This window comes from Arvicanthis niloticus, chromosome 6 (assembly GCF_011762505.2).
Source record: "Arvicanthis niloticus isolate mArvNil1 chromosome 6, mArvNil1.pat.X, whole genome shotgun sequence".
Lineage (NCBI taxonomy): Eukaryota > Metazoa > Chordata > Mammalia > Rodentia > Muridae > Arvicanthis > Arvicanthis niloticus.
Window position 1 is genome coordinate 11,094,445 of NC_047663.1, and position 13,731 is coordinate 11,108,175.

The 13,731-nt window shown below is 37.9% G+C and overlaps 1 long non-coding RNA gene across 1 annotated transcript; it reads left to right on the plus strand.

The window, feature by feature from the left end:
• The first annotated feature begins 2,761 nt into the window (after positions 1–2,761).
• On the plus strand, positions 2,762–4,244 carry LOC117710988 (uncharacterized). Its single transcript, XR_004607099.2, has 2 exons — positions 2,762–2,949; positions 3,864–4,244. It is a non-coding gene; the product is annotated as an uncharacterized LOC117710988 (long non-coding RNA).
• Positions 4,245–13,731: the final 9,487 nt, after the last annotated feature.

Sequence of the window (13,731 nt, forward strand, 5' to 3'; positions counted from 1 at the left end):
TACATAATAGTGATGATGAAGATAGATGATAGAAGTAAATAATAGATAGATAAATAAATAGGTAGATAGATGATATTCTAATGATAGATAAATAAATGATAGATAGATAGATAGATAGATAGATGATAGATATATGATAGATAGTAGATAGATAGATAGATAGATGATAGATAGATATATGATAGATAGATATATGATAGATAGTAGATAGATAGATAGATAGATAGATAGATAGATAGATAGATAGATAGATAGAATGATGATAGACAGACAGAAAGACCAACAAATGGGTAGCAATTCAGTCAGTCTTTCTTTAGTATAAGATGCCCAAAGACTTTAATATGATATTCATCTATTCCTAGAGCAATGGATAAAGAGAAGCCATACTCATTTCTGGAACTGAAAAGCATCCAGCCTAGTACTCTGTCACTTGGTGTAAGGTTTCTGGTTCAACACCTATCTTGAAAGGATAGAAGAATAATTATTACTCGTACATTTGTAAAAGATGGCCCCAAGTGGGAATGTCTTTCATCACAAAGCTGGAGATTTCTGTGTAAAATGATAGTAGGAAATTGTCTTTCAGTCTTTCTTGTTCTCATTAATTCATTCACTCCCTGATTCATTTATTACTTCAGTTTTTTTGTGTGTGTGTGTAGTAATATGTATTGTATAGATACTCACATGTGCTATGCAGGCATTCTACCACTGAGCTACATCACCAGTTCAGTATTCATTGTCCCAATAGACTGTGCAAAGAAATAAGTATAAGAATTATAACTACCTTTAATATAAGGGTTAGACATATGGCATGCTGAAATGCCCACGGTCACCATTTGCACTTACTCTGGTGTCACTAAGTTTGTTCCATGCTCAGTGTCTCGTCTCATTACTTAGGTAAGGCAACTGGAGAAGACTATTAGAGAAGAGATGGAATGCTGCATGCCCATATTCAAATTCACTATCAGGTCTCTTGGTAATCTGATGACCAATAGCATTATAGAATGTCTTCTCAGGCTCAAGGAAGTTTCATATGTTGCCCAAGGTTTTTATAAGTTACACATGACAGGGCTTTGGATAAATCGCTGTATGAAAATCACTAAGGACATATAGTATTTTATCTTCAAGTACTTTCATAGAACCATTTTTTTTTCATTAATTTCCCAAATCATCAATTTTATTTATCTGGTTCTCTGTCCTTATCACATAGATTTTTCCCTACCTGCAGTTTTTCATCTCTTGTATTTTTTTTCTCAGTGTATCCCTTGGCTTATGTACTCTGTGGCAGAACTAGCTTTGCTACTGCCAATTATTCATTGTATACACTTTTTACTCAGTACAAGACTTGCTCATTCATAACTAAGGGAGAAATACAATAAAAACTACTTCTGAAGTTGTTAATTTGATACTAGCTTCCCTGTGGAAATGAGAAGAAACATTTTGTTTCAATGGCGGGGCCACAGGCTAGTGTATCATAATGTATCTCTCATGTGTTAGGCTAATAATTATACTTTTATTTCACAATTAACTAGTTGGGTGATACATACTATGTATTAGTTACCTACTCTGCTTGTGTCACTGTACTTTTAATAAATATTAAATCTGACAGAGAGCTGAAAACAAAATAAAATATAGGCCAGATTGGTTAGGAACTCTTACCACCACCACCACCACTCACTGTTTTAAGAGATTCTGATTCACCCAATCAAGAGAGAAGGCATGGCTCAGGAATATTTGTCACTTAGAAGCTTCTAATTTATTGCAGCTAGAATCATGTCTGGAAAACACAAACATGAGTCAGAACGTGACACAAGTCTATTTTAGTTAGCAAGTGCGTAGTGGTGGGATGTGTCCACGGGAAATTAAAGCAATTTGTGTGCTGTAGTGAGCAGACTCAAATGAAACAATACTCAAGACTATGAATGTAAACCTGTGGAACTTAAATTAATGAGAAATCCATTTTTGTTGTTTGAGAAACATAGTGTATGAACTTCATTTTGGAGCTCTCATGAGCATCCTCAGAATATAATCGTCAATTTATGTCACAGCAAAGTATACAAAAGGGAACACAGCAGACTCACAATATCTGGTCTTCCACAGCACAGGAGATCACAGGCCTTTACTGTTCAAAGCACACAGGGGAGACACAGAGTACAAAAATACATATTAGACACAAAGAGGATTTGGGTAGTGTTTCTTGTATTTGATTGTAAAGCTGTGTCTAAAACTATGACTAATTGCTTATTATTTTCCATTAACACAGATACATTTCAGGGGTCTAGTTATGTACGTTGTATTACTTAACAATACAAAACATATTCAGACTCTCTCTGGTATGCCATATGATTCCCTACATAAATTTTAGAAATATTTTATCATTTGAAATAACATGCTGAAGATATGGTATTAAATAACAGGTTTCATATTTAAGTGGAGTAACATTGTAATATACTAATATCTTAATAATGCTATGTCATTTTATTAATTTATCAACTTCTTTCTCTGTAAATTTACTTTTTAAATTTGTTAAAATTTCTTATATTTTTTTTGCCAAGTATAGTGTACGTTACATCTACTATAAAGAGTTCTTTTTCCATTAATTTTAAAACTTTCGTGAATATTCTAAAAACAGCATTTTTATCAGGTTTTTAATCATTGTTTCAAGTGGCTTAAGACTACATTACAGTCTATATTGGTAGAAAGTGTGAGTTCTTTCCAAAGTACGTAAAAAAATTAATGCTCCCACCTAACCAATGGACAGAAGCTGCTGGCCCCTCTGGTTGAATTAGAGAAAGGCTGAAAGAAGCTGAGGAGGAGGGCGACCCTGCAAGAGGACCAAGAGTCTCAGTTAACCTGAACCCCCACGATCTCTCAAACACTGGACCACCAAAAAGACAGCATACACAAGCTGATACGAGGCCCCCCAACACATATACAGCAGAGGACTGCCAGGTCTGTGTTCAATCAGAGATGATGCACCTAACCCTCAAGAGACTGGAGGCCCCCAGGGAGTTTAGAGGTCAGGTGGGGTGGGGACAGCCTTGTGAAGACATGGGATGTGGAACAGTCAGAGGGTAGACAGGGGCGGGGAATAAAATCTGAAGTCTAAAAAGAAATAAGTACATAATTAAAAAATGAATGTTCCTCTTATCTTATTGTCTTTGATTGTCACAATAGCAAATATATAATATAATAATATTATATTATAATCTGTGAATTACAATAAACTTATATCCACTATTGGCTATTTTTGAACAAATACTTCTAACATGTTGGCTAATGTTCTAAGAAAAGCATTAAGTAAGTTATTATCTCTCTTTCTCTCTCTCTGTCTCTCTCACACACACACTCACATTATATATGGAGAAGAAATTAATTTTAATACTGAAGGTTTTCATAGCCCTTTTCACTAGGCACTTCCTCAACTACTTTACGTATGTTACCATGCCATCTTTAACTTTGACACTAAGAGGCAGGCACTCCCTAATTCACAATGAGAAAATTGAAACAGAGAGAATAGAGGCCACTTGATAAAGCCACAGAGATATTAGCTGGCATTGACAGGACTAACCTCCATATTAGGACCCCTGACTTTTGTCCTATAACTCTCAAGTTGGAACTTGAGATGCTATGAGTGCCTCACTCTAAGATTATTTAACCAGTAGAAACTGAAACTCTAGGAACTCTGAGTATTGACTAGCCCCTTAGATAGGTTTAAAAAAGGGAGGTAATGAAAATCTTTGCAGGGTATCACATAGGTGTGGAAAGAAAGAAGCTGGCAGCAGAAAGGTGGTTGGGGAATGAGAAAAGGCTCTAAAACTCCTGGCTTCCTGATGTGTAATTTGATGTTCACCTTCTATTCACAGCCCTCAAGGATCAACAAGACCAGATGGCAGATGTGGAAACATTTTAATCTATGTCCTGGGAGATGCCTGTGTTCTTAGATGGGGATGTGAAGTATTTTTATGAGATGTTAAGACCATAGAACACTCTATCTGGGTAGGAAAATCACTGCTTATCCAGGACCTAAAATATAAATGTTTTACTTATTATAAGCAGCATGTACATAAAAGAATGAATGAAAGAAAGAAACATGTAAGCATGAAGCAGTAAAGATTATCTGTTAATGATCTGGATTTATTCATATAGCCCTGGACTATAAACTGATAATTTAGTTTTCAGTAAAGTTCACATTGATTGCTGTCTTTGATTTTTTTTTCTTTAAAAAATACTGTTTTAAAACCTTTTATTGTTGTTCTTTTTGTTGTTCATAGATGTGGGTGAGGAGGGAGTTTCAGAAACCCTCTTGGAAAGAATGCATTGTCCTTTCATAAATGAATGGAAATTCTCCTTTTCAGTAACTTGATTTTCTTTCCATGGAAGACTCTTTGGAAACATAGCATCTCATTTGGAATAGCAGCGTGTGGTGGAAATCTGTTTTCAGACTTCTGTCCATCATGTGTGCATGGCGTAGGTTCAAGTCTGGAAGGATGGCGCTCATTGTGTCCTAAAAGAAAGGCTACACTACTTTTAAGTACCGATTGACAGTCCAGAGGGCCAGGAGAATGAATGACTAGAAAAAAAGTAGTAGTGAGGGGTGGGGAGCTTGAGGAACTGCTAGAAAGTACCAGACACCAGGACACAGGAGGATCCCAGGACCCAATGGTGATGACATTAGCTGAAATATCCACCAGCAGGGAAATAGAACTTGAAGAGACCACCTCCAGTAGATAGACATGGCCCCCAGTGAAGAGATGGTGCCACCTACCCATCTAAAAAATTTTAACCCAGAATTGACCCTGTCTAAAGGAAATGGAACAGAGGCTGAAGGAAAGATCATCCAGAGACCTCCCCACCTTGGGATTCATCCCATTTGCAGACACCAAACCCGGACACTATTGCTGATGCCAAGAACTGCTTGTAGACAGGAGTCCAGTATGGCTGTCTTCTGAGAGGCTCGGCCAACACCTGACTAAGACAGATGCAGGTACTCACAGCCAACCATTGGACTGAGCTTGGGGACTCCAATGGAAGAATTAGGAGAAGGGCTAGAGGAGGTAAAAGAGAAAACAACCCCATAGGAAGAACTACAGTATTGATTAACCGGACCTCTCAGAGCTCCAAGGGACTAAACAACCAACCACAAAGTATGCATTTGCCAGTCCATGGCTCCTGCTATCAGAGGACTACCTCATGTGGCACCAGTGGAAGGGGAGTGGCTTGGTCCTGTGGAAGCTAGATACCCCAGAGAAGAGGGGATCCAGGAGGGGTGAGTTGGGAACGGGTGGGTGAAGGGGAAACTAAGAAGGAGGATAACATTTGCAATGAAAATAAACAAAATGATTAATAAAGAAAAAAACAACATATCAGTTCTAGGTTACCAGCCTCGTGCTTCTACTTATAATTAGAGGGCATGAAGTGTAAACTATCTGATTCTACTTTCCATGACCATCGTTCTAATGATATTTCCAGGTGGCCAAGAATTGGTTCGTAGTCATCAAATATCGCATCAACTCCTAGTTTTCAGCCATCTATTTTTCTCTCTTTGATTTAGATTATAAGTTTGGAAAGAAACCTATCACTAATCTCACTGGGAACAAATGGGAAATGCTTGCCTGACGCAGTCGCTGTTCCTCAGTGAATATGTCAGATGGGGTGGGTCAACTCACTGGGAGGGTCTGACCTTTTCTCTTTTAAAAATATCTGGGAGAAAAACCGTTCTGGATGAAATTCTGCCTTCAAAATATTCTGCATTAACAATGTAGATGTCTTTGGTAAAGAGAATGGAGTGTTGGCATGAATCACCAAAACATATACTGCAAACCATGGCAAAATATCCAAAGTCTATTTACACATTGCCTGCATATGGACATGTAGTATTTTTTTTAAGAGACAGTTTTATGAAATTCCCTACATTAGAGGAAATGTGTGTTTTTATAAGTGACAAGTAATAAGTCATTCCTTGCATATATTATGAGAAAAAAACACAAGAAACTAGATACTGCCGGATGGTTTTCAAAAGACTGTTTAATCTGTATAGAGCTGCAATAAATAGTCAGTGCATTTTTGAGCTGAAAAGTCACTGTAAAATGAACAAACTAAGCCCACAGAATTAAATAATTAACTGGAAAAAAATGTAAAACACGCAGACAGTTGATTGTGTCACTTGAATGTAAGATCTCTTCACGAACATTGTTTAGACACTTCAATATCCATGTGCTGTGCGTGCATTAGACTGTTTTTTTAATGTTACTATAAATAAATAGTAACAGAAGCTGAGCACTTAATAAAGAAAGGGGCTTTACTGAACTCACAAGTTTGGAGGCTGAGTGTACAAAGACTATGATACTGGATTGGGCGAAGGTCTCACTGGCTATATTACATCAGTATCAATGGCAGCATGGCTAAGTGTGGCAGAGACAAGTCTCACCAGCAATCCATGAGGCCACACATGTGAGAGAGTCCTTTGTTACTAACTGTTGATAGCAATGCAGTGTCATATGCTCCACTGACATTTCAGAAGGAAAACCTTATCCTACTTAAAGACTGTAAGACTGATGGTCTCCATCACCTCCCACTAGGCTACACCATCACAAACTCATAGTTTTCTAACAGTGCAATGCTGAGAACCCTGTTTCCAACAGATAAAACCATAAGAGATATATTCAGATCATATCTCAGCCCACAGCATTTTTTGTGTGTGTGTGTGTGTGTGTGTGTGTGTGTGTGTGTGTGTGTGTCTAACCTGTTTGAAGCTAAAGTTTTTGGTATGCCAAATTCTTAGGACTAACAACTTTGCTTCAACTAAAATGTACTTGTTATGAGTCAGCTCCTTTGTGGAAAAGATAAACATTTTTCTTTAAACTTCAGTTTAGAATATGACGACAAATACATTTTTGTACAACAATGATAAGGTTTGTTAAAGCAACTCTCTTTCTTTCTCTCTGGTCCTCTCTTCATCACTTTTCCTGTGAATAGGTATATGCTCCTGGAACTATTTTATTTATTTATGATACATATATATGCATATATAAATGAATGAGTCTATGACTTTATTTTATATTTAAATTTGAAAAATAGCTGTTTACAGAATCTCCTTTTATTTGTCTCTATTGTGTCAACAATAAGCCTTCATCAAAGCCTTATGACTATTACTCTTACTGTAAGCCAGCAGTGTTACTATACTCTGAATGACATACGAAGTCCCAGGAGAAATATGGCAGGACTGGTACAAAGGCACAGTGAAATGCCTTTACTTGTCTGTCCTTTGGATGATTAAAGAAGAGGAAGAATATTCAGTAGCACAGAGAATGCACATATCTACAAATATGATGTGACCGTGTTTCTACAGAAATAAATGTGATTTTTGCTTTCAGTTGATATAGTTTGTAAACAGAGACTCCTTTGAGTTTCTAGCATGCCCTGCAAAAATGAGAACAATTAGGTTGATCAAAATGTAAAGTCAATCCTCTAACCATATGAAATTTGATCTGACCTTCTCAAACATGCCTATACATAACTCAGCCTTTGCTTGTGCTGGTTTTTAACAAACTTGGTATATGATATTGTAGGTGGATGGAGACATCTTTGTACATTAAGTGGCATAGCTGTTACTGCCAAGTCTCTGAAATACCTACAGCATTGGCAGGGAAGGCTGTGACTCTCATCTTTAGAGGAGAAAACTGGAATACAGCATAGTCAGACTGCACAATCAAGCGAGGACTGGAAACTTGGACTCCCTCCATCAAGGCTGGCTTTCTTCCTTTCAAAGTCTATCCCATTTCTACTGTCTCTTTTTCTGAGCATGTATAATCTAGGTTAACCAAAGAAAAGCCAATTCCTTTGCAGGATTTTTCACATTCTTGCTGTGTAGAAGGAGCTGCATTGGGACTCAGCATGAAAACATTTCAAAGTTTTAGAGTCCTAAAATGCTACACTTTATTATTTCATAACTGCTTGAGATTTTCATACAGCGGTATTTTGATCATATTTGATTCTTCTCCTGGATCTACCCAACACATCCTACCCACCAAAATTTACGTCCTCTTTTTAAACCGATGACTCAGGCACTAAAATCAACAACTGATAAATGGGACCTCAAACAAATGCTTTTATACAACAACAGATACAGTCAGCAGGACAAAACAGCAGCCTACAGATTGGTAAAAGACCTCCACCAACCCTACATCTGACAGAGAGCTAATATCTGAAATATATAACGAACTCAAGAATTTAGACACCAACAAACAAAATAACCCGACCAAACCATGGGGTACAGAGCCAAACAAAGAAATCTCTAATGGCTGAGAAACATTTAAAGAAATGTTCAACACTCTTAATCATCAGGGAATTGCAAGTCAAAATGATTCTGAGATTCTGAAACCTTACACCCATTAGAATGGCTAAATCTTAGGCTAGAACAAAGAAGTAATTTCAGGCAAGAATCTAAATCTTAGGCTAGAACAAAGAAGTAGGCTTCAGACTTTAAAATGACTTTGGGCTAGGACAGGGAAGTAGGCTCAGATATTTTGGTCATCCTGATAAGACCTTACAAATAGTGATCATGGGAGTGATTATGGAACTTTGTTAACTGCCTTGCTTGTTCTCTGACTATTTGTGTTTATTGTCTTGCTTATTCCTTGACTATTTGCATCTATTGCATTGCTAGTTTCTCAACCTAGAACTGACCTTAATACATGCATGTAATTAAAATGATATAAAAGCAAAAAAGAGGCAGGGCGATGGGATAGGGGGCTTCTGGGGGTGATGAAGAAAGAGGATGACATCTGAAATGTAAATAAATAAAATATCCAATAATAAAAACCTCAAGTAACAGCACCTGCTGGCAAGGATATGGGGCAAAGGGGAGGACTCTTTCATTGCTGGTAGGAGTGCAAACTTGGACAGTCATTCTGGAAATCAATCTGGCAGTTTCTCAGAAAATCTGAAGTACTTCTCCTGCATGACCCAGCTATACTATTCCTTGACATATACTCAAAAGATGCTCCACCACAGCACGAGGACACATGTTCCATTATGTTTATGGCAGCTTTGTTTGTAATAGCCAGAAACTTGAAACAATCCAGATGCCCCTTAACCATAGAATGGATAAAGAAAATGTGGTTCATTCACACAATGAAATTCTACTCTGCTATGAAAACCAAGGGCATCATGAATTTTGCTAGAAAATGGATGGAAGTAGAAAAATACCATCCTGAGTGCGGTTAACTCAGACCCAAAATGACATACATGGTGTGTACTCACTTGTAAGTAGATATTAGCCATATTGTACAGGATACCCATGCTACAATCCAAAGAAGCTAAACAACAAGGAAGTTTTCTTAATTAAATTATTTGAAGTGGGAGCAGCCACTTTTAATCCATATCTTCAGAGGTGGGAAGGCCTGCCTTTACTCTGTGCCAACCCTTCTGCCAGCCTGTATAAAGAACATGGAAGAAGGAATATTTTTCTCTCTACATGCTTGCTCTTGTGCTCACTGGCAAGCTCATTCCTTCACTGGCATTAGAGCCCACTTCTTCAGGATTTCAGCATGCACTGAAGACCAGTTGAGACAGTCATCCATGTGGACTCACCAACTGCTGTGTTAATTGGACTTTCAGCTGTTAGACAGTATTGTGTAACTATCTTGGGCATAACTTGTAACCTACTTACAACATAAAATTGATATATAATACTATAAATAATATATTAATATATTATATACAATAAAATAATATATGATTATAGTTAATATTTGATACACATATATACTATATTAGACAGACAGACCGACAGAAATATATGTGTGTATGTATGTATGTGTTCATTCTGTCAGTTCTGTTCCTCGAGAGAACCCTAAAATACTTTCTCCCCTGATCCTCAAGAGGAGGGATGTGATGTGGAAATCCTATTTATGGTTGAGCACTCCTAAGACTCTGAATCTCTGCAACATCCTCAGTTAGTGGTCTCTGTTTACCTTCAGCCGCAGAAAGACTCTCTTCTGGTGAAGACTGAAATACCCACTAATCTTCTTTCCAAAGTACATGAAGCTATTCTTTTCTGTTGTTCACTTAGTAAAATAGTGCAGAACCAGAGATCAGTCTTGGGAAACACAGACATCTGCCTTTAGGAAAGCATGGGCAAACAGTTTTCTTTCCAAGCATTCTGTGGAAGTTTTGGAAAACTCATACCCAGTGTGCTGAAAACTGAGAATGACGTCTCAGGGCACCGTTCCCGCACTTTCCTGGGCAGTAGTTTTCTGGGGATTGCAGAGAGCTTCTTGGAGATATTTCCAGCCTTGCAGACTGGACCTGGCCATGGAGCCTGAAGCATCTCTTTTTTCATAGAACTGATTATTTTTATTATTGCTATTATTTTATCCTGTTTCAACATTAGCTTCTCGGAGCTGCCAAAGCAACAGCAAATGTGTCTTAAAAGAGCAAAAATGTGCTCACTCATAGGATCAGAAGGTAAGATTCTGAAAAGGTTATCAAAAAGCACATGCCACTCCTGACTCATTCTAACTTGTTTTCTTAAAAAGACACAAATTATTATATGTATGGTCACCAATTGGCTAGTATGGCCTCGCCTGCCCTAACAACACCAACACCTCATCTCCAATAAATATCATATGCTTCTGCTCCAAGCTGGTGAATTATACTGAAATACTAATTTGAATCATGTCTCCCTCCCTCTATCTTTGTGTTAAAATGAAAGTTATGCCTACTAAAAATAAAGTTTAAAAATTATGGCTTAGAAAGGAAATGCATGACAGCATCTTATCTCCCCATTCAACTAAGTGGCAAAGAGTTGCTTAATTGCTCAAGAATGGTATACTGATGTTGTTGCTGATAATTTGATCCATGTCTTGAATGCAGTATACATTGAAATACAAATCCACATTGAAAGGCACATTCTGTTTCCATAAAACTTTCCACTGAAGCCGTTGAGTGGAAACTTGACAGTGTCTGTACTGCGCTCCATTCTGAGTACAGGCTAAAGGCTTGCATTTGCTGGAGTTTAAATTGTCAGTGGCCCTCAGAGGCCAGTGTGTTGGTCCCCAGTGTAAAACCTTTGGAATGTGTTAGAACATTTAAAGGTAGGGGATCTTGCAAGTTCTTTAGATCACTGGCAAGGCACCCTTAACATGTATTGTAGAACCCATTTGTCCTTCACTTCTTCTGACTCCTGGTGGGTAGAGTGAAAGGTTTAGCTGCATAAACGCCCCTGTTGATGCAATGCCTCAACACTGATCTGAAGGCTTTGTATGACTCAGCCTTGAATCCAAAGCTCTCAAACTGCAGACTAACACAACCCTTTCTCTTCACAACTGATGGCTACAGGTGTCTGTTTTAGTGGTGGGAAGCTGATCAACGTATCACCCTCTACTATTCTACCACATGGCCACGTTATTGGGAATCTCAATAAAAATAACTCATATATGCAAAGTTTCACTTAAGAATGATATCTTGCTAATGTCTTGTATCTGCAAGTCAAAGGACAAGTGAATTTTAAGACACGTGTTTCTCACACTGAAAAAAAAAATCATAGGCAAATTCCTGCAGAAATGTCAGCAACTAAGGTCATACCACCCATAGAAACAGATGAACATGAACTTTAAGTAAAAACGTGGACATTCTGTAGCCTGGGGACTTTGTCTGAGTATAAGATGCCATTTGGTTATTTTCCACAGTATACTCCTCTTGGGTGTGTTTGCTTATTTTTGTTTTCGAGCTTTCAGGTGTGCTTCCAAGTTGCTAGTATGAGATCTCTCCAATTTCTTTATGCAGACACTTAGTGGTAGAAAGTTTCCTCTTAGCACTGCTTTCATTGTGTCTCATAAGTTTGGCTATTTGTGCCTTCATTTTCAATGAATTCTAGAAAAGTTTCAATTTATTTGCTTATTTTTCCCTGACCCAGTGGTCATTCAGTAGAGAATCGTTCAGTTTCCACAAGTTTGTAGTTTGTGTCTATTGTTGATGAATTCCAGCTTGAATTCATGGTGATCTCATAAGATACAAGAGGTCATTTCAATTTTGTTATATCTACTGAGGCTTGGTTTTTGACCCACTATATAGTCAATTTTTTAGAAGGTTCCATAAGGTGCTAAGAAGAAGGCATATTCATTTGTGTTGGATGAAGTGTTCTGTAGGTATTTGTTAGGTCCATTTGATTCATAACCTCAGTTAGTTTCATGATTTCTGTTTAGTTTCTTTCTTGATGACCTGTGAGAATAGGGTGTTGAAGTCTCCCACTGTTAATGCCTGGGGGTTGGTATATGATTTAAGCTTTAGGGGTGTGTCTTTTATGAATGTGACTGCCCTTGCTTTTGGGGAATAGATGTTCAGAATGAAGATGTCATCTTGGTGGATTTTTTTCTTTGAAGACCATGAAGTGTCCTCCATCTCTTTTGATTAAATTTGGTTTTCAGTCTGTTTTATTATATGTTAGAATGACTACTCCAGCTTGCTTCTTGGGTCGGTTTGCTTGAAAAGATATTTACTAGCCCTTTACTCTGACATAGTTTATATCTTTTGTGGTTGAGGTGTGTTTTTTATATGCAACAAAATGAGGCTTTACACTAAGACCCAGCTTTACCACTTCTAGGCAAACACCCAAAAGATGCCCATTATACCACAAGGACATTGGTCAGTTATGTTCGTAGCAGCTTTATTTGTGATAGCAAGAAACTGTAAACAACCTAGATGTTCTTCAACTGAAGGATGGATAAAGAAACTGTGGTACACATGGAATACTACTCAGCTATTTAAAACAAAGACATTTGCAGGAAAATGGATGGAACTAGAAAATATCATCCTGAGTGAGGATACCCATATCCAGAAAGACATGCATAGCATTTACTCACTTACAAGTGAATATTAACCATAAATTATAGGATAACTATGCTACAATTCACTGACAAAAATAAACTAAATAAGGATTGCCCAAGGAAGGATGTGTGAATCTCACTAAGACAGAGAAATAAAATAGACATTGCAGGTGGATGGAGAGAGGGAAGGAGGTGGGAGAAGGAAAGAAGAAGGGAACAAGGATGGAGAATAGGTATGGGGAAAGAGGGCTGGGAGAGAGAACAAAAATTGGTGAGGGTCATCTGTGGGACCAGCTGTAGACCTGGAAGAGGGGAGGCTTCTGGCGGTTTATAGGTCTATCCTAGCTGAGACTCCTAGCAGCTGGTGATAAGGAGATATGAAGTAGCCATTTCTTGTTGTCAAAGAAGACTTTCAGTGGAGGGAGTGGAATATCAACCAACCAACAAAACCTTCGACCCAAAATTTGTCCTGCCTTACAAGATACATGGAGATACAGATGCAGCAGAGATTGGGGAAATGGCCATTCAATGACTGACCCAACCTGAGACACATCCCATGGGAAAGAGTCAACCCCTGGCACTGTTAGTGATACTCAGCTCTGCTTACAGACAGGAGCCTAGAATAACTGTCTCCTGAGAGGCTTCATCCCACAACAAATAGAAACAGAGGCAGAGACCCACAGCGGAACATCAGGGGGGAGTTCAGGGAGTCTTGTGGAAGAGCAGTCTGGGCTCTTAACCACTGAGCTTCCACAGTTCCTTATAAAGAGGCACATTAATTTTTTTTGTCCCAACCTTCTTTCTTAATATTATAGTTTTATTAAAAATGTGCTAAGTGTTTCTAATTTTCGGAATAATGCAATCTTTGTCTTTCATAATTAATGTAATGTTTCATTTTATTAGT